The following is a 5,871-nucleotide window of genomic DNA, read 5'->3' as shown; positions in this document are numbered from 1 at the left end:
AGAGCTTGGGCTCCAGCCTATCTACACAGCAATTTTTCAACCCCAGAGCCAGAGCTCCACAAAACTCAGTCAGCTGAGCCAGAGCAGCTGTGGGTTTTTAATCCCTGTGCAGACAAGGAATTCCCAGGGAACAGACACACTGCACCACCAGTTTTGAAGGTACTTTTGGGGCCCATGAACCAGCCTTTGCCACACAGCCTTTGGGATCATTCATTCTATTTGAGATGAAGAAAGGACTTCAATTAAGCTCAGTCCCTGCATTAGATGCAAATGGAAAGGAGAACCCGCTTCTGTTCTTTTCCACCATTTTTCTGATCCTTGCAGGTACTGGACATAATGTGATCCATTATCCCAGTGGCAGGTCCAGCTAGTTAGTTACTAGTTTAAATTAGATATCTCACACTCCATTCTTACTGCATCTGAGACAGTTTATTTTGTTCTGAGATGGGTGTATATAATTTCGACTGAGGAAGCTAGCAATATTGCAGGAGACATACACTCCTTTAATCATTCCATTTAATAAGAATCGGAAGGTGAAGCAAATTATCTGAGGGGAATGGGTTCTTAATACTTTTAAAGCTGGGGAAAATAGAAAAAGAAAGGATATCCAAAATACACCTCTACCCCGATATAACGCGACCCAATATAACGTGGTAAAGCAGTGCTCTGGGGGGCGGGGCTGCGCACTCTGGTGGATCAAAGCAAGTTCAATATAACACGGTAAGATTTTTTGTCTCCCGAGGACAGCGTTACATCGAGGTAGAGGTGTATTCTTTTATGGAATCAGGAAGGCTGGAAAAATTCCCTGTATGGTACATTCCTGAACTGGTGTTGACATGCTTTGAAATATTAATTCACACATCTGTGTCTGAAACTCTGCTTATCGTAAGGTCACAGTGTCAGTCTTCATTGTCAGTGCTAAACCATAAGCCCTATTGCATTGCTTGGACTATATTAGACTGTCCATTATTAATATTTTAAAAGGTCACAACTTTTATTAGTAACTAGATGTATTCATAAGGAAATTAAATGCTGCATTTTTTACAATACTTAAAGGTAAAGCTGTCTCTATTAGCCTTTGTATTTTGAATTACTTAAGAAGAATACAAATTATTTCTTACTATAGTAAATCTACATCTTATATTAACTCCAGGATCCACTAATTTAGTTACACCAATGGCAGCATTATAAACTTGCCATTAGCCAGATGCTTCTAACTAATTTGAAAATAAATGTCCATGATTTTAAATATCGGTATGTCAATGTGCAAAGAAATGGAAAAATATAACCCTACTATATATACACAAAGTGTTGGTGTCTAAATTAGTTGTTACCATGCAAGAAAAAGATCTTGGAGTCATTATAGACAATTCTCTGAAAACATCTGCTCAATGTGCAGCAGCAGTCAAAAAGCAAACCCAATGTTAAGAACCATTAGGAAACAGAGAGATAAGACAGACAATATCATAATGCCACTATATAAATCTATGGTGCACCCACACCTCAAGTATTCTGTGAAGTTCTGGTTGACTCATCTCAAAAAAGATATTTTAGAAAAGGAAAAGGTAAAAAGAAAGGCAACAAAAAATTTTAGAGGTATGGAACAGCTTCTGTATGAGGAAAGATTAAAAGGATTGGGACCGTGGAGCTTGCAAAAGAGATAACTAAAGGAGGATATGATAGAGGTGTATAAAATCTTGACTTTGGTGGAGAAAGTAAATAAGGAAGAGTTATTTACTCCTTCTCATAACACAAGAACTAGGAGCCACTAGATGAAATTAATAAGCAGTAGGTTTAAAACAAACAAAAGGAAGTATTTTTTCACACAATGCACAGTGAACCTGGTGAACTCCTTACCAGAGGATGTTGTGAAGGCCAAGACTATAACAGAGTTCCAAAAAGAACTAGATACATTCATGGTGGATAGGTCCATCAATAGCTATTAGCTAGGATGGTCAGGGATGGTGTCCCTAGCCTCTGTTTGCCAGAAGCTGGGAATAGGCTACAGGGTATGGATCACTTGATGATTACCTGTTCTGTTCATTCCCTCTGGGGCACCTGGCATTGGCCACTGTCAGAAGACAGGATACTGGCTAGATGGACCTTTGGTCTGACCCAGTATGGCCATTCTTGTGTTTTTATATTCTTATGATATAGCCTCAGGCTGTTCACCATGAAACCGGTACATCTAAACTTAAGTGCAGTTGAATCTAAGAGACTAAATTAGGGTCTTTTCTGGGGTGTCTATTTGTTTTTTTTTAAAAAAACAGCCCTCAGAAAACTGCAGGAGAAGATTCAAAGCAATTGCGGGATGGTCATCTTAAGGTTGATTTTAACGGTTAGCGTTGAATTTCTACTGTCAAATAGTTTTCCAACTGTGGACTTGTAAGGCGCAGCAGCTTTCCAATATGTTGGGGGGGGGAGCAGTTATCGCCAATGAACAAGGCTCTAGGAGATGATACACATGCTGTATGCAGCCTGTCTCCTTGTATGACACCTCAGCTGTCAAAATCAGCTGTGGCACCCAGCAAAGAGATACCATTAAGATAAAATAAGTATTTCCTTTCCCTTGTGTGAAGGGCTATTACCAGGCCATCCTTGTTACAGGTACACATGAAGAAAAGTAGCCAAGAAAGGTGTGATTTTCCCTCTGTTCCCCTCTTCACCCAAATCCATTAGAGTCTAGACTGCACATGGTCCGAAGGAGAGGGTGTGCTCCAGAATGGTGCCTGGCTGCAGAATGTATAAGCCACACATTTTAGCATATAATCTTCTTGACCTCCCATCAATCTTATGTCCATAGCTTTTCTAACACACCTATCAGTATCTAAGCACCTTGCAACAATTAGAGGTGGTACTGACTACACACTAAATGGAAACTGTCTCTCACTCTTCCAGAGGTCATAATTGAATGGGGTTGTTTGTGTGTTTTGTCCTTTCTGCCACTCCCCTACCTCCCACAGTCAAGTTCCCCAGTTTTAGATGAGCACTTGAAAGATGGCATTACTGGAGGAAGGCCTTGTTAAAGCTCTTGTAGTTAGGACCTCTACGAGGTCTTATACAAGAAACAAAGAATGTCAGCCATACTTACACAACGGGGGACTCTATCCCGAGAAGCAGTGACTCTGAAAAAGATTTGGGGGTCCTGGTGAATAATCAGCTGAATTTGAGCTCCTAATGTGACTCTGTGGCCCAAAGAACTATTATGGTCCTAGTATGCATAAACAGGGGAATCTTAAGTAGGAGTAGACAGTAGGCCTCTATATTTAGCACTGGTGCAACCAGTGCTGGAATATTGTGTTCAGTTCTGGTGCCCACAATTCAAGAAGGATGTTGATAAATTGGAGAGAGTTCAGAGAAGAGCCAGGAGAATGATTAAAGGATCAGAAAAACTGCCTCACAGTGATTGAGCTATTTGAGTCTATCTATTTATCTTAACAAAGAGAAAGTTAAAGGAGTGACTTGATTACAGCTATAAGTATCTACATGGGAAACAAATATTTAATCATGGGCGCTTCAGTCTGGCAGAGAAAGGTATAGCATGATTCAACGACTGGAAGATGAAGCCAGCCAAATTCAGACTGGAAATAAGGCATATATTTTTGAAAGTGAGGGTAACTAACCACCGGAACAATTTATCAAGAATCGTGTGGATTCGCCATCAGTGGCAGTCTTTAACTCAAGATTGGATGTTTTTCTAAAAGATCTGCTCTAGGCATTATTTTGGGAAAGTTCTATGGCCTGCGTTGTTCAGAAGTCAGACTAGATGATCACAACAGTCCATGCTGGTCTTGGAATCTATGAAACCTTTCACGCTCATGATCCTGGTAGGAATTGTTTGGATGGATGGCTGTGCAGCACTTGAATGAACTTCCCAGGGTTGGTAAGAACATGGAGCATTAGTGGTGTTAACTTGCACTCATCTGGAAGTGAAGGCCGATGCTAGATTGAATTTGGCCCATAACTGATAAAATTGAAGGAATACTCAAAATCAAATTTCTTTATAATCACCTATGTTGGGTTTTGTTGACATTTTTCCTTTTTTTTCAGTTCTGCTTCAACAATGGAACATGCCTAACCTTAATAAGCAAACCCTGCACCCACACAGTCCCAATGAAGTCAGTGGGCTCACTGCAGACTCAGAGGCCAACCTACGCAGATCTAGTTGCGAGTTCAGGGCCACAGTCCATTTACGGTCAATTTTACTTCTTGATTCTTATGCACGAGGACTGTGTGTAACGCTGTTTGGGCTCCCAACACTGAATAGTAATATTTAATTTAAAAATAATATTCTAATTGAAACTTAAATAAATGTTGGAAATATTTCTATCAATATTAGATTTTGCATTTTTTTGTTTTTTACAAAACTTGATTTTGGAACACAGACACCTTGGAAGTGTCCCATTAATAACTCACTGAAATACAGTACTTAGAGCAGTAATTATATTCAAAACAAGCCGTTCTTAAGTTAAAAGCTGTCATTTTCTTTAAGTAAGTAGGTAACATTTCAGTGTGTTCACTTATAGATAATTTCACCAAAATTACTCAAGATAGTTAAGTCCAAAGCTGACAAAAGGATCTTACAAAACTGGGTGACAGGACAACAAAATGGCAGATGAAATTCAGTGTTGATAAATGCAAAGTAATGCACCTTAGAGAACATAATCCCAATTATACATATAAAATGATGGGATCTAAATTAGCTGTTACTATTCAAGAAAGATCTTGAAGTCACGGTGGATAGTTCTCTGAAAACATCCACTCAATGTGCTGTGCCATCAAAAAAGCTAACAGAATGTTAAGAGCCATTAGGAAAGGGATAGATAATAAGACAGAAAATATAATAATGCCCTTACTTAAATCTATGGTTCACCAACGTCTTAAATACTGTGTGCAGTTCTGGTCACCCCTTCTCAAAAAAGATACATTAGAATTGGAAACAAAAATGGCAACAAAAATGATTAGGGGTGTAGAACAGCTTTCATACAAGGATAGATTAAAAACACTGGGACTGTGCATCTTAGAAAAGAGATGACTAAGGGGGCAATATGATAGAAGTCTCATGACTTGTGTAGAGAAAGTGAATAAGGAAAGTGTTAAGTGTTATTTACCACTTCACATAACCCAATACAATTAATAAACAGCAGATTTAAAACAAACAGAAAGAAGTATTTCTTCACACAACACACACAGTTAATCCGTGGAACTCATTTCCAGGGAATGTTTTGAAGGCCAAAAGCATAACTGGGTTAAAAAAAAGTTAGATATAGGACAGGGGTGTCATGGCATAATTCCCAAATCTGAACCTTAGTGTCCAAAATATGGGTACCAGCATGAATCCTTTAAGCTTAATTACCAGCTTAGATTTTGTAGCACAGCCACCAATCAGGATTCTGAGTACCTGATAAACTCTGCTCTCTCCAAACCTTCCCTGGGGACCCCAAGACCCAAATTCCTTGAATCTCACAACAAAGGGAAATAAACCATTCCCTCCCCCCTCTTTACCTTCTCCCAGATCTCCCCGCCCTGGGTACACTAGGAGAGATAGACAGATTCAAGCTTCATGAATCTAACACAAAGAGATAAACGCAGAGAGCAGCTTTTCCCTCCCCCCGTCTTCTTCCTCCCACAAATTCCCTGGTGAGTGCAGACTCCCTTCCCTGGAGTTTTACCCAAGATAACCAAAAAATCAATTAGATTCTAAAAAGAGGAAAACTTTAATAAAAGAAGGAAAAACATAAAAATTGTCTCTGTAATCAAGATGAAATATTACAGGGTTTTTTAGCTTATAGACAATAGAAAGAAAACTTTCTCCACCAGAAATACAATTTAACACACTTCCAGCAAATACACATCTGCAAATAAAGAAAA

The sequence above is a fragment of the Chelonoidis abingdonii genome, chromosome 1, assembly GCF_003597395.2.
Source record: "Chelonoidis abingdonii isolate Lonesome George chromosome 1, CheloAbing_2.0, whole genome shotgun sequence".
Classification (NCBI taxonomy): domain Eukaryota; kingdom Metazoa; phylum Chordata; order Testudines; family Testudinidae; genus Chelonoidis; species Chelonoidis abingdonii.
The sequence above is the reverse complement of the archived record's forward strand: the minus strand, read 5'-3'. Positions refer to the sequence as shown.